The sequence below is a fragment of the Heterocephalus glaber genome, unplaced genomic scaffold (assembly GCF_053883595.1).
Source record: "Heterocephalus glaber isolate CG9 unplaced genomic scaffold, H.glaber_assembly_v1.0 deba00000071, whole genome shotgun sequence".
NCBI classification, from domain to species: domain Eukaryota; kingdom Metazoa; phylum Chordata; class Mammalia; order Rodentia; family Bathyergidae; genus Heterocephalus; species Heterocephalus glaber.
The window spans coordinates 29,823,257-29,841,865 of record NW_028258137.1 but is presented as its reverse complement, the minus strand read 5'-3'; the positions used below and the strand labels follow the sequence as shown (position 1 = coordinate 29,841,865).

The following is an 18,609-nucleotide window of genomic DNA, read 5'->3' as shown; positions in this document are numbered from 1 at the left end:
TCCTTGTATCTCAGCTTAACTCAGTTAACTCTTTAGTGTGGAACTACACTTCCCGTGCAGTTCAATTATCTTAAAACTTACAAAATCCACCTGAGGGAGTCCCTTCTTACCATGTCTCCACTTTGTCTCTTCTGCAGCCTAAATCTAATACATCCTTCTCAGCCCAGCCTCACATTCACTTCCTGCAGAAAGTCTCCAGTCATCTGACTAATATTATGTGCCTAAGACTGTGAAGAGAACTAAAAATTACAGTACAGCAAACATAAATTTCATAAGTTATGAATTGCATACAAAGTTCACATACTGGGAAAGAAATTAGATTGGATAAAATAATATTGCTAATAAAAAAGACCTTACAACATTAAGTAAATACAAATTTCTTTTCTCAGCACCGAAAATTACTTATCCAAATAATAGGTACTACTAATGTCCCATCTGGCAGGCAAACTGGGGTGTTTCATTGCCCAAAATCCTACAGGTAATAGTGGTAGCAGCAAGACTTGACCTAGCACCTTGGCCCTAGAGCTCATGATCTGACTGCAGCCCACAAGTATGGCACAGTGTCCTGGCTGTTAGGGAAAGATGAAGATCCTTCTGTACCTCTACCTAGTGTGTGACCACTGCTTGATCAGTGTGTTCAGCCAGGACTGAGTGAAGCTACATGGTAATCACTGAATACTCTTATGCAATTACTCTCATTTGAAAAAAATAGACTTTGAAAGAAGTTAAGAAACTGCCAAAGGCCTAGGCTAAGGCCAATCAAAGGCAGACTCAAGACTGAAATCCAGGCTCTGTAGTTCTAGAACATGTTCTAAAACTAAGGGTCTCTAGCTTCCAGGCTCCCAAAGCCTCTTTTCTCCTCCACCTCTATTCCATGCTTGTCTCCAGAGTAAGGTATGAGACACAATCATCCCTGAATGAAGGCTGAACCCAAGGGTTGGTGAGCAATGATATGCTGGAGAATGTAGGATGCACCTGTGCACCCCAGATGTCAAGATCCTTGAAGGCAAAGCTGTTTGTTCATGGTTTCTTCCTCCTTTCCCTAACCTCCTAGTCTAACTGTGTTTATAGGGATAATAAGTATGTTACAGAAGCATGAGTGAATGATTGAATAAATGAGGGAGCATTTATCTTCAACTCCTTTGGCCTTAAAAACATATAAAGGACCAACTTCTTAGTGCACGTCCCTGTTCCACCATTCCTGGGCTCCATGCCAAAGTGTTCAGGGGAGATTGCCTGGGTGCTGACACCTTCTCTCTTCCACTTCACGGACTGTGAACTTCTTTTCCAGCATGCCCTTGCCCACCATCTGATCTACACTTGCAGTAGGACTCACATATGGTCTTCTGTTCTCTGGGAAAGGCGGATTCACTGAGATATCAGCCTGTGATAGAGGCAGTTGGGGAGAGAAATAAAATGCAATACAATTTCACTGGATTGACCAAAGATAACACTATGTGTTCTGGGATTGTCCTAGGCTCTATCCCCAACTCCTTAGTCACTAGGGGGTGAAAGTTTTCACAAGACAATGAAAGTCAATGCAGGTACTTTGTCTAGAAAGATAAGAACTATTCTCTATTTCCTACCCTGTGTCAAAATAACAGTGAATTAAAAATGAGAAACTCCAGCTCATGTATTAACAATGGTGTGGTGAGACAACCCTTTCCCCGTCTGGGCCTCAGCTTATCCACCTGTTGAAAAGAAATTATTTGATTGTTCTGTTTTCTCTAAGATTCCTTCCAGCTGTAACTTCTTGAAAATTGTGTTTTAGCTTCTCTGGGGATCATATCCTTATCCAGTAACTGGGTGTTCATTCTTGTTCTTCTATTAGTGTGAGAAAACTTGGAAATATGAAAGTGTGTATTCCAGATGTAAAACAAACTCCCCCAGATGTTTCAGATCAGTAGAAAAAAGCTGAGATTACATATAGTTGCATTATTCTGTGTTCAAAGGAAGTTCTGGGACACTGAATCTGCCTCTTTTTTTGGCATCACACTCTCACCCCACTCATCAGCCTGCACATGCAGGGAGCTTCACTTCTATTCTTCTAGTCTCTGGCAAATGCTGACTCACCGGGCCATCATCAGCCTGTGCCATAGGCAGTTAGGTAGGTAAATAAGCTACAATACAATGTGTCTCTTCCCCAAGCTGACTTAATCCTCATGTATGCTGCATTCAAAGTTCTCAGATTCTGAAACTCAGAAGTCTCAACTAGTGGTCCCATGCTTACAGGCAGACTGTTTTTCTTCCTCAAGTCCACAAGAGTGTAAATATTTAAATACAATCTTCAGAATACCACATAGAAATGTTCTCCTTCCTATTGATATAGCGGTTGGAGAGGTTCTGGTTCCCTTCTGAATCTTAGCAGTACCTGGCATGGAAGGAAAGACACCTAAGGTCCAACCAGGTGGAAATTCTGCCTCCCCCAATTCCCTTTCATTATATTTCAGAAGCAGTTACCGCAAGCTGTGCAAGCAATAAGAGAGGCCAAGACCAGAACGTAAGGCTGCATCGTGGAAGGGCAGCAGCTCTAGGACAAATGTGTTTTCCCTTCTGCTCCAAGGGAATGCACTGGTCCTACCTGAAAGCTGAAGATGTGTCCCAGAATCCTGCCCTCACAACCTAATTTAATCATCAAAAATGACAGAAAAAAGAGAGAAAAGAGATTTTCCTCTTCCAAAAACCTCACCATGCACCCTTTAAGACCTCCAAGCCACATCTACCCAGAGATTATCCTGTTATTTGAACAATCCATACCCAACTCTCAGATTACAGACAGCCACCAATTCATCCAACAGCTTCTTATGCAAGATTTTCTCCCTATAGTACTCTAATTTTCGTGCAGTGTGAGCTTCTCAAAGGCAGCCACAGCTGGCATCTGCCTTCAAATTGGGGGAAGCTTTTTTTTAGGTCCTGAGAAGTAACTCCTCCAGATTTCTAGGCTCTCAAATTTTGGAAGAAATCTTAAATTTCATCTAGTACTTTAAATGATACTTAAATTTGCTTTGCAATATTCCTTCCAAGTGGGTCTGACTTCTGCCTCACAATACTATCACGTTAAGGGAACTCACTAACTTTCAGAGCAAGGATTTTCTTATAAGAACGGAATGTTCTTGCAATACATGAACTCCAGGGGCCAGGGATTTAGTTCAGTGGTTCTGCCGCCTGCTTTGGCAAGCACAAGGACCCGAGTTCCATCCCAGTACCAAAAAAAAAAAAACTGAACTCCATAGTTCCAAAATCCTTGATTCCAATCATCCTTCTATCTATTATCCATTCATCCCTCCAAAAGTTACAAAAGTGCTTAGCTCTTAACAGGAAAAAACAAATATTGAAAAGAAAACATAACAGGCCTCAACTTGTGTTCTACATGTGAGTTTAGTCTCTTCAGGTCATGAATGATACCTTTTTCCCTTTCCAATCATTACAGAGAAAAATCACAACACACATGATATTGGGTTCTAGTTTAACTACTTGTTATGGTTGTATCTATTCAAGTTCTACATCTCATCACCAGCTGGCCAAGAACTCCTAGGGAAAGAATTGGGTTTTGCCTATTATAGAGCTGCTCTCAACTGGACACTGAGAAATTCACAAGTGAAGATGGATGTAGTTTGTGGCTAAAGTTTTGCTTTAATTTGATTTAATAAATCAAGTCAAGGATTGTTTAGGAGGAAAAATGACTTTCTGTAAAAAACTAAATTGCTCATTTTAAACAAAAAGAAAAAAGATTTAAATAAAATTAGAGTTAAAAATAGAGACTTTACAATGGGTACCACTGAAATTCAATGGACTACTGGGGGATGTTTTGAACTATATCTTGCTGTTTTCTCTGATGGATGTTTATTACCCAGAACATATCTTTAAAAACACAAAAAATTAATACAAAATATAAACTGAGTGAATAAATTGGGCAAATGAACATTTGTTCACATTTGTTCTCAGAAAAACAAATTACCAGTAAGTACATTTAAAAAATTATCAGCATCTTTAGACATCAAGGAAATGCAAATTAAAACTACTTTGAGAGTGCCTTTCCCACAATCAGAATGGCCAGCTTTAAGGATACAAAAAAATGAATCACATCTCCTTTATGGATAAATTATGTGCTACAGGGAGCCTAAACTTTGATGATATTCTCTTAATTTACACTAGTAAAACTGAAGAAGTAGATTTGTTTCTTGTCCTAATTTTGATATTAAATATAACTCAAACTTTAAAAATTAATTAATAATTATTTTAATCTAGGAAATCTTGAATTTGTTGTATGTGTGGGAACCTTGTCTCTGAGAGCCTTTAGTAATTGTCTACATATATAAATAATGATGTTAATCAGGTATTTCAAGCAAAAGCAGACAGCTGTACCATTTTTTGAACATTACATTAAAATAATTACTATCACCAAAATGTGTACCATCAGAACAAATGTATATGTTTTTAAGTAATTTCATCACTAGAAATGGCTTTAAATGGAAATTGATTGCCTTTCATGATATAAATCAGAATTATGAACTCTTTCAGATTTGGTGTACTAAATGTCTCTTTTAACCATTTCTTAGGACCATAATGAAATGCCAGCAAAAGTTTGACTTATGCTCTGTAAAAAAGTATTAGTTATTTTGGGATATGTACAGTTATAGAAAATGCCAAATTAGAATTCATGTTTGGTTGCTAAGATTTTTCTTTTTAAAAAGTACATTAGCATAATTTCATTTCATAGCATGTTGCATTAACACCTGTAATTACTGTTGTTCAAAAAATAATTCAACATCTTTTCCATAGCTACTTCAACAAACCATATTATAGGCCTTCATTTTTGTAGGTAAAATGAAATCTACTACTATCATTTCTGTTTTCATATTTAATTGAAGCCTTCTATATACCCAGGTTTCCACCAAAATGTAAAATTTCTATACTATCTTAATCATGATTTTACAGAGATGCAAGTATAAAATGTGGTACAAACCTCTAGTAAAACTATAAAATCGTGTAGTACCCGCAAAAAGGGAAATTTAATTTTCATAACTTTATTTGTATTATATATTTATCATTTCACCTATGCTGTGTGAGAAATTTACTTATGTCATAATTTTTTGAAAAGAATGAAAAGAAATGATAAATACTAGGAAGGATGTGAGGAAAAAGGAAGTGCTCTACGTTGTTGGTGAGAATGTAAATTAGTACAAGTATTAAGGAAATCATTATGGAGGTTCCTCAAACAACTAAAAATAGACCTACCATTTGATCCAGCTATACCACACAAGGAATATTACCAAAATAATTAAAGTCTGCATAATATAATGATACCTGCGTACCCATATTTGTTGCAGCACAATTCACAATGGTTACACTATGCAAACAGCCCGGGTGCCTATCAAGAAATGAGTTGATAAAGAAAATGTACCATAAGAAAAGTGGAGTATTTTTCAGTCAAAATGAAATAATATCATTTTCTGGAAAATGATAAGACTGGCGATGATGGTGTTAAGTGAAATAAGCCAGACTCAGAAAGTCAAATCTCACATATTTATTCTCACGTGAGAATCCCAGGAGAAAAATTTAAGAGAGATGAGAAAAAAATAGAAGTGATATTATTAGAAAAGAGGAGGAGAATCAGGGGAAGGAAGACCAAGGGGATAATAAGTAATGGGATGGTGATGGGTAAAGTATTTTACATGGAGGGCCGGGGATTTAGCTCAGTGGTTTTGCCACCTGCTGCACAAGTGCAAGGACCCAAGCTCGATCCCCAGTACCAAAAAAAAAAAAAGTATTTTACATGGGATGTACAAATATGTCAGTAGGAAACTCATTTATATGTTCAATTAACATACACTAATAAAAATAACTATAAAAACAAAACAAAACAGAAATTTCTTAACCTGTTAGTACTAATACATAGATTGTCTCTGAATCTAGCTCTATTGATTGCTTTATATCTCATTAATGAGATGTTTTTCTTTATTTGCATCTTTGTATTTAATAGTTGATATAATTTGTAGGATATTAGAAACTGAAATATATAGTATTTATGAGTGAAAATAGATATGCTTTTACTTCCGTTAAACTGACAGAATGAAAGAGTTCTGGAAGGGTTGAATCAGCCTACGATAGGAGGAGAGCAAGGCTTGGGTTTTATTGTTGCTTTGACTATCTTAATATCTTGATTGCATAAAAACTTATTCAAGTGTTGCATTGTATTTGTGCTTATTCTTCTGTGCTTGCTTCTGGTTTTGAAGAATTTTCTTAATCTCTTGTTCTACCCTCAGTTTTAGATCTGTCCTATTAAATCTGCCCCTCAGAAAATGTCTTTCTGCATTTTGACAGTGTTTATTGTGATTTCAAATTTTTCATTTCTTGTTGCACTGATGTGAGTCTCTCTCTCTCTCTCTCTCTCTCTCTCTCTCTCTCTCTCTGAATCTGGCTAAGGGCTTATCTATGTAACCATTCTCCAATACAATTGTAAACTACATGAACTTCAAACATGTACAAATGAAATTTTTAGATCTAGCTCATGCCAGGCACATCTGCAGATTCCTGAGAGAGGTACTGGGTCACGGGGAACCAGCCCCATCCAGCTTGTGCCCACAGCAGTGATCCACTTAGCCGCATGGGGACCTGCAGGACCATCCCCCCACTCACCCCCACTCTTCTGCCTCTTGGCTGTACCGCCACCTGGCTCCACACTACAAAGACACAGGGGACACCAGACCATCAGACCACCACACTGGGTAAGTTGGAGGAATGATCACCTCCCATTGGAACCTGGACTATCTTCAGGGGAAGGGCAGCTTGAACCTGCAAGAGAGCCTTGCAGAGTTCAACCCTACAGGAGGACAGGGAGCTCAACTTGGGACTTGCAGCCAGAAATCTGCCTGAATCTCACAGGTCTGCCACAGGCTTGCTGAGACTCATTGACTTATATCTGCACACTGCTATGCACGTTGTCTATTGTGACAGCAGAGACATACCCTGAAGGTGGCCTTTTATTTTCATTTTTATTTTTTATTTCCAAAATTAGTACTATTCGTTTGCTTCCTTTTTCTATTATTTTTAATTTTTTTCATACTCTTTACAAATTTTTCTGTTTCCTTTCTTCTTTTTTTCCTTCTTTCTTTTCTCTTTCCATTCCGCCTCTCTCACACTCACTCTCTTGCTATCCCACATTGTTTTTCATGTCCCTTTTTGTCCCTGTTCTGGCTATAATTTGGATTTCTTCTTTTTCTTTTCTTCTCTTTTTCTTTCGCCCTTGTCCTCTGGCCTCACTGCTTACCTTCCCCTATCCTTCTAACTATATCCCTCCCTCCCCAGCTCCTTCTATCTCCCCATCCCAAAGGGTAATGTTGCTATATCAAACAGTTTATTCACTATTTAAATCTGTTGGGTTGGTCCTCGATTTTGATTTAATTCACACAGATAAAGGTGATAGATTAGTAACTACCACAAAATGTCATTTTCTAAGATATACTTGATGCAACGGTGTTTCTGGTTGTATCACTTGGGCTAAGGTGTTGTTATTGATCTAGTCAGTGGTCCTTCCTGGTATAATGAAAATGAGATAGTCTCAGAGTCATTAGAGACTCAAAACCTAAAGACCAGCTATATCTGGAAGACACCTCTGAGAAGCAATCATTCCATAAGGGTTCTAATTACAAGCAACAAAGATACTTACAATAAGCAACTTTGAAGTATCAACCCAGGAATTAAACCAAGGACAGTACCAAAAACAAAAATGAGAAGACATTTAAGCAAGGCACAAACTCAGACTTCTGCCCCACCAAGGGTAAACTCTAGGAGAAATGTGCGGAAAAGTCTGATAATCAACCAACTGGACACCCTGAACTGATAGCGCTGGAAGTAACAAAACAGATGAATGAGGCTCTAGAAAAATTCAAAGCAGAAATAATCTCCCAGATAACTACAGAGATGGTGAGCAGAATGAAAGACATGATTAGAGGATCTAGACCAGAAACTGATAAAAAAAAAAATAGATGAGCTCAGAGCCATTCTGGAAGCTGTGAATGCCCAGCATAAGGAAGAAATGGAAACTATGATCACTGAACATAAGAAAGAAATAGAATCCATGAAACAGATTCAAACAGATATTCAGAAGATTAAAAGCTCCACTGAAAGTATTCACAGCCTATTAAGGGAATTTGAAGACAGAATATCAGATATAGAAGACAGGATCATGATTAAGAACAATGAAAACAAAGATTTCTTAAAATAGTAAGGGGCAATGAGAAGTAAATCCAGCAGCTGCTAGACATTGCAAAGAAGAATAACATAAGACTGATAGGAGTCCATGAAAAAACAGGAGAAAGTACAACTGACATTAAAAAATTGTTCACAGAAGTAATACTAGAAAACTTCCCAAACAGAGGTAGAGAATTGGACATACAGATAAGTGAGGCATATAGAACTGCACCTAGCCACAATCAAAAAAAATCTACACCTAGACATATAATAGTCAAGAAACCAGAAACCTAACAGAAGAATAAATTCCTACAAGTAGTTAGAGAAAAGAAACAAATCACCTACAAAGGAAAGCCCTTTAGAATCACAGCAGACTTCTCAACACAAACACTCAAGTCAAGCAGAGCCTGAAGTGAAGTATTTCAAGCCATAAAAGAAAATAAATTCAAACCTAGACTGTTGTATCCTGCAAAATTATCTTTCAAAACTGATGGGGAAATTAGATACTTTCACTACAAAGAACACCTGAGAAATTTCATGAACACCAAACCAGCACTACAAGAAATTTTAAACAATATCCTAGAAAAAAACAATGAAGGTCACAACTCCATGAGGCCCAACAAAGGGAAGCCACCAGGCAAGGTAAGAAACTAAAGGGAAAGGGAGAAAAATAAATAAAAGAGCCAACAAAAGTAAAACATCATGACAGGGAAGAATCAATATCTATCAATTATAATCATCAATGTTAATGGCCTCAATTCACCAATCAAAAGAAATAGACTGGCAGAATGGATTAAGAACCAAAATCCAACAATATGCTGTATACAAGAAGCACACCTAACTCAAAAAGGAATTCATAGAGGAATAAAATATTTGGGATCTGAATCCAATTCTGTTCAATTTAAAGAGTACTCTGGCGTGGTGGCACATGCCTATAATCCCAGCACTGGGAAGGCAGAGGCAGAAGGATCATTGAGTTCAAGGCCAGACATGGTGAGTTTAAAACCAGCCTAACTACATGGTGAGACCCTGCTCATAAAACAACAACAAAAAGACTTTACTTTCTGCTCTATCAAGTGCCTGCCTGATGATTTTTGATCCTACTATGAGCAAGAAGAAAAAGAAGAAGAAGAAGCCCTTTATGTTCAATGAGGAAGGGGATGCCCAGACAGAAGAAACCCAGCCCTCAAAAACAAAAGAAGTGGAGCCAGAACCAACTGAAGACAAAGATGTGGAAGCTGATGAAGAGGACAGTAAGAAGAAAGATGCTTCTGATGATCTAGATGACTTAAATTTCTTTAATGAAAAGAAAAAGAAAAAAACAATAAAGATATTTGATATTGATGAAGCTGAAGAGGATATAAAGGATCTTAAGATTGAAAGTGATATCCAAGAGCCAGCTGAACCAGAGGATGACCTTGATATTATGCTTGGCAATAAAAAGAAGAAAAAGAAGAATGTCAAGTTCCCAGATGAGGATGAAATACTAGAAAAAGAAGAAGCTTTAGAAGATGAAGGCAGCAAAAAAGATGATGGTATCTCATTCAGTAACCAGACAGGCCCTGCTTGGGCAGGCTCAGGGAGAGACTACACATATGAAGAGCTACTGAGCCGAGTGTTCAACATCATGAGGGAAAAGAATCCAAATATGGTTGCTGGAGAAAAAAGAAAATTTGTCATGAAACCTCCACAGGTCGTCCGAGTAGGAACCAAGAAAACTTCTTTTGTCAACTTTAAAGATACCTGTAAACTATTACATCATCAGCCCAAACATCTTCTTGCATTTTTATTGGCAGAATTGGGTACAAATGGTTCTATAGATGGTAGTAACCAACTTGTAATTAAAGGAAGATTCCAACAGAAACAGATAGAAAATGTCCTAAGAAGATATATCAAGAAATATGTCACTTGTCACACATGCTGATCACTGGACAGAATTCTGCAGAAGGACACCCAGTTCTATTTCTTACAGTGTGAAACATGTCATTCTCAATGCTCTGTTGCCAGTATCAAAACTGGCTTCCAGGCTGTCACAGGCAAGCAAGCACAGGTCCATGCCAAAACTAATTTACTAATCACCACTGATTTTGCAAAGCGTGTTCTGAGGAATTGGCTGGACAGGTTTACCATCAGAGTGGACACATCATTGTATTAAAAACAAGGTAGAAAAACTGCCAAGTTCTTTGGCGAGTGGTTGGTTGATCTGAAATCCTTGCCAATGCTCAAGCTGTTGACATACTTATTGCCTGTTTTAACAACTGTCAGAGAAACAAGATGGGGTATGGAGGTGCTTTTGAAAAATCATTCATAGACTTCTGTAAAACGCAAGATAAATTAAAGTTATTATAACAGTGATTCTTTCAAAAAAAAAAGGAATTCATAGACTGAAAGTAAAAGGATGGAAAAGAGTTTGTCACACCACAAGAACCTAGAAAAAAGCAGGGGTAGTAATTTTATCTGCAGACAAAGTAGATTTCAAACCAAAAGTAATTAAGAGAGACAAAGATGATCACTACATCCTTGTGAAGGGAACAATCCAAGATGAAGAGATGACAATTGTAAATATATATGCACCAAATATGAATGTCCCCAACTATACAAAACAAATATTAATGGACATGAAAAACCAAATAAGCAGTATCACAATTGTAGTGGGGGACCTCAATACCCTACTATCACAAATAGACAGGTCATCTAGACAAAAAAATCACAACGAAAAACTGAACCAAGCTATTGAACAAATGGACTTAATATATTTTTACAGAGTGTTCCACCCCACAAAATAAGAATATGCATTCTTTTCAGCTACAAATGGGTCATTCTCCAGAATAGACCACATGCTACCTCATAGGACATGTCTAAGTAAATGTAAAAGAATTGAAGTTGCCAGACCATCATGCAATAAAATTGCACTATTTTATTATCAGACCATAGTGGAATGAAATTGGAGATCAATAACATAAGACACCGCAAAACCCCCACAAATACATGGAAACAGGATAACACCCTACTGAACAACCAATGAGTCACAGAGGAAATTAAAGAAGAAATTAGACCATTTCTACAAGTAAACGATAATGCCAGTACAACACACAGGAATCTATGGGACACAATGAAAGCAGCTCTGTGAGGGAAATTCATAGCAACGAATGCCCATATTAGCAAAACAGACAGAACTCAGTTAAATAACCTAATGCAGAACCTCAAACTCCTAGAAAAAGAAGACCATAACAAACCCAAAGCTCATACAATAGAAGAAATTATAAAGATCAGAGCAGAAATCAAGGCAGAGGAGACTAAGAGAACGATACAAAAAAAATCAATGAATCAAAGAGTTGGTTTTTCAAAACAATAAATAAAATTGATAAACCTTTAGCCAATCTTATCAAAAAAAGGAAAGAAAATGCAAAAATACATGCAATTAAGAATGAAAAAGGTGAAGCCACAACAGATCCAGCAGAAATTCAGAGGATCACCAATACCTACTTGGAGAAACTGTACTCTAATAAAATGGAAAACACAGAAGAAATGGATAGATTCCTAGATACATATGAATTGCCCAAGTTAAATGAAGAAGATATAGAACTTCTAAACACCCCAATTACAATGACTGAAATTGAAAATGCAATAAAAACTTTACCAACAAAGAAAAGCCCAGGACCTGATGGCTTCACTGCTGAATTCTTCAAGACATTTAAAGAAGAACCATTGCCATTACTCTTTAAACTCATCAAGGAAATTGAAAGGGAAGCAAGGCTTCCAAATTCATTCCTGGAAGCAAGTGTTACCTTGATTCCAAAACCACGGAAAGACCCAACCCAAAAAGGGAAATCTCCCTAATGAACATAGATGCAAAAATCCTCAACAAGATTCTGGCAAACAGAATACAGAGGGTCATCAAGAAGATCATACACCCTGACCAAGTTGGATTTATCCCAGGGATGCAAGGAGGATTGAACATTCACAAGTCAATAAATGTAATTCAATATATTAACAAAGTCAAGGACAAAAAACCTATGATCATCTCAATAGATGCAGAAAAGCCATTTGACAAAATCCAACACCCATTCATGATAAAAACCCAACAGAAAATTGGAATAGAAGGTCTTTATCTCAATCTGATTAAGGCTATCTATAAAAAACTAACAGCCAACATTATACTAAATGGTCAAAAACTGAAAACTTTCATGCTAAAATCAGGAACAAGACAAGGATGCCCACTATCACCACTCCTGTTCAATATAGTTCTGGAAAAATTAGCCATAGAAATTAGAAAAAAGAAAGAAAGAAAAGGAATAAAGATAGGAAAGGAAGAAGTTAAACTGTCATTATTTGCTGATCATATGATACTTTACATAGAAGACCCAAAAAATTCTGTCAAAAGACTTCTAGACTTCATTGACAGATTCAGTAGAGTAGCTGGATACAAGGTCAACATTCAAAAAACAGTAGCCTTCTTGTACACAAATAAAAGACTCACTGAGAGAGAATTTAGGGAAGCAATTCCTTTTACAATAGCATCCAAAAAACTGAGATATCTAGGAATCAACCTAACAAAGGAAGCAAAAGACCTCTACATTAAAAACTATAGCACTCTGAAAAAAGAGATCGAAGAGGATATAAGAAAATGGAAAGACATCCCTTGCTCCTGGTAGGAAGAACCAATATAGTGAAAATGGCCATACTTCCAAAACTACTATATAGATTTCATGCAATGCTGATTGAAATTCCAACAATATACTTCACAGAACTAGAGAAAACAATGCAAACATTCATTTGGAACCAGAAGAGACCTAGAATAGCAAAAGCAATTCTAGGCAACAGACACATGGCTGGGGGTATCACAATCCCCAACTTGAAACTACACTACAAAGCTACTGTGATAAAAACAGCATAGTACTGGCAAAGAAACAGACCTGAGGAGCAGTGGAATAGATTAGAAGATGCAGAAACAACTCCATACATACTCAGCCACCTCATCTTTGACAGAGGAGCCAACCACCCTCATTGGTGAAAAGATAGCCTACTAAATAAATGGGCTTGGAAAAACTGGATTTCAACATGCCAAAGATTAAAAGTAGACCCATGTCTACCACCATGCACTAAACTAAAATCAAAGTGGATTAAAGATCTAAATATTAAGATGGAAACACTAAACTTTCTGGGAGATAAGTTAGGTAGAACTCTTGAAGACATTGGCATAGGAAAAGACTTCATGAACAAAACCTCAGCAGCACAGGAACTAGCATAAAGAATCAACAACTGGGATCTCATCTTGTTAGAAAGTTTCTGCACTACAAAAGAAACCACCAACAGAGCTAAGAGACAACCTACAATGTGGGAAAAAAAATTTAGCAGCTGTACCTCAGACAAAGGAGTACTATCTAGAATATGTAAAGAACTGAAAAAACTTAGACCGCCCCCAAATTCAAAGACCCAATTCAAAAATGGGTGTCTGAAAGAAACAGACATTTCTCAGAACAAGAAGTAAAAGTAGCAAATAAATATATGAAAAAATGTTCAACATTACTGGTCATTCCAGAGATGCAGATGAAAACAACCCTGAGATTCCACCTCACCCTAGAAAGAATGGCTGCTATTAAGAAATCAACCGATAACAAATGCTGGTGGGGGGGTGGGGAGAAAGGAACCCTTCTCCATTGCTGGTGGGAGTGCAGCCTGGTGCAACCACTGTGTAAATCAGTATGGAGATACCTCAAAGAACTAGGACTAGAGGTCCCATTTGACCCAGCTATTCCCCTGCTGGGTATCTTCCCCAAAGAATTAAGAGAATCATACCACAATGATATATGTTCACCCATGTGTATAGTGGCACAGCCTGTAATAGCTAAATCTTGGAAACAGCCCAAGATCCCATCAACCAGAAACTGGATAAAGAAAATGTGGTTCTTTTATAAAATAGAGTACTACTCAGCCATAAAGAATGACAAACTAGAGTCATTTATAGCTAAATGGATGCATACTGAGGCCATACCCCTAAGTGAAATAAATAGGACACACATGTGTAAATACCAAATAGTTTCTCTAGTATGAGAAACTGAAAGTGTAACTAAGGATTAAAATGATTAAAATGAATAATTGATAATTTGAAATAGGAAGAAAAGTCCAAAGGGGTAGGGGTGGTAGGAGGGAAAGGGGAAAGGAAAGAAAGTAAAGGAAAAAATATGAGAAAAAAAAATTGAAATGAAGTCTATGTAAATGGGGAAGGGTGGAGGGGGTGAAGTGTATAATGGTAAAGGGGAAAAAATAAGAACTAAGATACATCATGTACAGTTACAAGCATCCAATGACAAATGTAAATGTATTGTATACCCAAAATGTACTAATAAAAGAACTTAAGAATAAAAAAATAATTTTTTAAAGAAAATGTCATTCTGTACTTTTTCTCTCTCCTCTCAGCACAATTTGGTAATTAATATTCAGTATCTGCTGACACGAAAGTGGCATCCAGATTGGTTTCTCTAATCCGGTTCTAGTTTCAACCTTAGGAGGACCCTGTATTCTTTAGTCTTGGAGATGATGATTCCTCAGTGACCTTACCACTCCTTAGCCATAAAGGATATCTAACTGATCCCAACCAATGGTAGTTCCATATCTCTCTCCCAAAGGAACAAATTTTTACATTTTCATTTTCCCTAAGGCTCAGTGGGTAAGCTCCAGGGTCCTAAGAGAGAACATTTCCTGTATTTCTTTTTCCCCAACAGTTGAAGCATACGGTTAACAAGAAGAAAAGAGTCTGAGAAAAGCATGCCCACACCCCTAGAGGTAGTGTCTCTCTAGGGTTAAAACCTGCTCTCAGTCTCTCTCAAGAGTACCCAGCAGAGGTCCACAGAGAAGTCTGTGTTGAGTATAAACTACTTCTTGGGTCTGTGATACCCAGGTATTTTATGCTCTCACAAGTGGACCATGCTTGGTCTCTAGCAACTGGATAAACTCGAGAATTATTCTGTTTATGTGCATGGTGACATCTCCTACATGTAAGTGGAAGGTGAGCCAGTATTCTTGTCCCATCTCTCCTCCAACTTGCTTTTCTTTCATAGATGTCAGGTTAATCATTCACCAAGCCATCCTTACAGAGGCATCTTCCCCTCATAGTGCCTTTCTCTTTATCCTTCTCTCTCAGAGGAGGATGGATTCCCCTCCAGCCCAAGTCACACAAAAATTTTATCTCCAAAAAGATGTTTATTCTCAACATTATGGCCACAAGGATAGACATTACCTATCTGTGGCCTCTTCTCACCCTCACCAGCATGTACAGTAAAATGTCTCCTTAGTCTACAAAAACTTTCTGTAGAATAGCTCTGTTCTCACTCCTTCACATTCATGAGAATGACTGAGCCCCCTCCCCCTTCAGAGCTCACTGTGTTCTCTCTGGGGTAGTTTTCTACTGCTTCCCTGTCCCTGAGCACAGTCCAAGAAGTTACTCTTGGGCCGGGGATTTAGCTTTGGTTCTGCTGCCTGCCTCGAAAGCACAAGGTCCTGAATTCAATCCTCAGTACATATATATATATATATATATATATATATATATATATATATATATATATATAAAGTTACTCTGGATCCCAGGCTCCTAGGGCAGATAAGCTCTGCCAGTCCCAGCACCTGGAAGGAAGCTCCCCCGCTGCCACCCCTGGCTCCTAGGGCAGAGAAGGTGACCTGGTCCCAGCACCTGGAAGGAAGCTCCCCCACCACCATCCCAAGCTCCTAGGCCAGAGAAGCTGACCTGGTCCCAGAACCTGGAAGGAAGCTCCCCCGCTGCCATCCAAAGCTTCTAGGGCAGAGAAGGTGAGCAGTGTGGGTGCCAGAAGCACCCCCTCCTGTGGAAATGAGAAGACATGTAAACAAGTCTCAAAAACAGACTTCCAGATCACCTACAGCAAGCCCAAAGGGAAACGAGATGGAATAACTCAACCACTTGGACTCTCTGAACTGGCAACAAAAGAGGATCTGGGAAAAATGAAATCAGATATAATTACTCAGATAACAGCAAAGATTTTGCTCATGGTGCAACACATGATTAATAAATCTAGAGAGGACACAGATAAAAAAATAGAGGATCTGAGGAACATGATGGAATCCCAACATAGGAAACAGATGGAATCCATAAAACAGATGCAAACAGATTTCCAGAACATTAAAAACTCCATCGAAAGTTTGCTCATCAGAATGAACCAATGTGGAGGACAGAATTTCAGATACAGAAGATAAGATTGCAATTAGTGAGGAGGAAAAGAAAAATTGCTTTAAAAGTGTAAGGGAACATGAGAAATCAATCCAGCAGCTGCTAGATGATGCAAAGAAGAATGACATAAGACTGATTGGAGTCAATGAAGAAAGAGGAGAGAGTGCTGATGACATAAAAAAACTCTTCACAGAAGTGATGACAGAAAACTTCCCAAGGAGGGGAAAAGAACTTGACATACAGATAAGTGAGGCATATAGGACTTCAACTAGCCTTAATCAAAAAAAATCTACACATAGGCATATAATAGTTAGGATTCCAGAAATCCAACAGAAGAACAAAATTCTACAAGCAGTGAGAGAAAAGAAACAAATCACATACAAAGGAAAGCCCATCAGAATCACAGCAGGCTTCTCAATGCAAACCCTCAAGGCAAGAAGAGCTTGGAGTGATGTATTTCAAGCCCTGAAAGAAAACAGCCTCCAACCCAGATTGATGGACCCTGCAAAACTATCTTTCAAAACTGATGGAGAAATAAGATACTTTCATGACAAAGAGCACCTCAGGAAGTTCATGAATACCAAACCAGCACTCCAAAAAATTTTAAACAATACCCTAGGAAAACACAATGAGGATCACAACCCCAGGAAACCCAGCCGAATGAATCCATTGGGCGTGACAAATTAAACACAAAGGGGGAGAATCCAACAAAAAGAAAAAGTCATGACAAGGCTTTTAAAACTTTTAACTTCATCTCCCTAATGAGTGTATAATTCAATCTTATTATTGTACTGATTAGTATTTTTCTGATTCTAGAGTTGCACACCATTCCTTGTGCTATACTGGCTATTTATCATCTTCTTATGTCTACTTTTTAATTGGGTTATCTATTAATGAGCTCTAAGAATTCTTTATATATTCTGCTCATAGGTTATATGTATTATAAATATGGTCTATTTAAGAAATACTTTTCATTTTAATGATGTCATTTAAAGTTCTAAATTTTGAAGGAATCCCATTTATCAATTTTTTTCTTTTATACATCAACTTTTTTGTATCCTAGGTAGTTCTTGCCTACCCTGAATTCATAAATATTTTCCCTTATAATTTCTTCTTAAAGTTTTGTACTTTTAGGCTTTCTTATTTAGGTTCATAGATCCCTTCAAGTTACTTTCATGTATGGAAAAAAAGAGTTGAGGTTAATTTTTTATATACGGATACCAGGTGTTCTAGTGCCATTTGCTGAAAACACTATCTCTTCCTCAACTCTTGAATTGAGTTTATATTCTATAAAATGCTAATGTTAAATAATCTTTCAAAACTCAGTGGACCATATATGTGTGGTTCTATTTCTAGATTCTCTATTTTATTCAAATGATCTATATATCTTTCCTTACACCAACATTGCCTTGATTACTGTAGCTTTAGAAGAAGTCTTAAAATTAGGCACTAAACATCTTCCAACACTGTTTTTATTTTTGTTTTTGTTTTTAAGTTTTCTAGGTCCTTTGTACTCCTACATAATTTTTAAATTTCAATATCCAGTTCTTCATTTATAGCAAGCATACACAGGCCTGAATTTTTATATATACCTTGTGTTTTCTAATCCTGCTAAATTCAAGTACAAGTTTTAGGGCCTCCTAGAGATTTCTTAGTATTTTCTCTGTAGATGATCATTTCATCTCCATATAAAGATTTTGCTTCTGCCATGCCAATCCTATCCTAGTTATGTCATTTTATTGCCAGACTATTTTGGTGGGGACTAGGTTTCAAAGTTTAATGGACAGATAAAGAGTAAGCATATCTGCCCTTGTTCCCCACCTGAAGGAGAAAGCATTGCATCTTCTCCATTTATATAAGGCGTTCTCACTGGACGTATGGAGTACATGTCTTTAATCTGTTGAGAAGTTTCTGTTCTACTTCTAGGCTCCTGATAGCTTTTACCATGAACAGCTGTAGAATTTAGTCCAATACTTTTTCTCCAACTACTGACAGGATCATATGGCCTTTTCCTTTCCTCTGTTTAAATGATGACTTTTGGGGGTGGACCTTCCAATGCTGAACCAACACTGCCATCCCTATAACAAAACCACTTTCTACATCCTACCAGATCTGACTTCCAATAGTTTGTTTTGTTAAACAAATTTCTATCTATGTTCATACTTTTTTCTTCTATTATCTTTATCCAGTTTTAGGATTAGCACAATGTT

The 18,609-nt window shown here is 37.4% G+C and overlaps 1 long non-coding RNA gene and 1 pseudogene across 1 annotated transcript in view; both read left to right on the top strand.

The window, feature by feature from the left end:
* The window catches only part of LOC147830674 (uncharacterized), a 72,506-nt gene that overhangs the window by 42,452 nt on the left and 11,445 nt on the right, over window positions 1–18,609 (top strand). The window lies entirely within an intron of this gene.
* On the top strand, window positions 9,284–10,132 carry LOC101715082 (eukaryotic translation initiation factor 2 subunit 2 pseudogene; annotated as a pseudogene).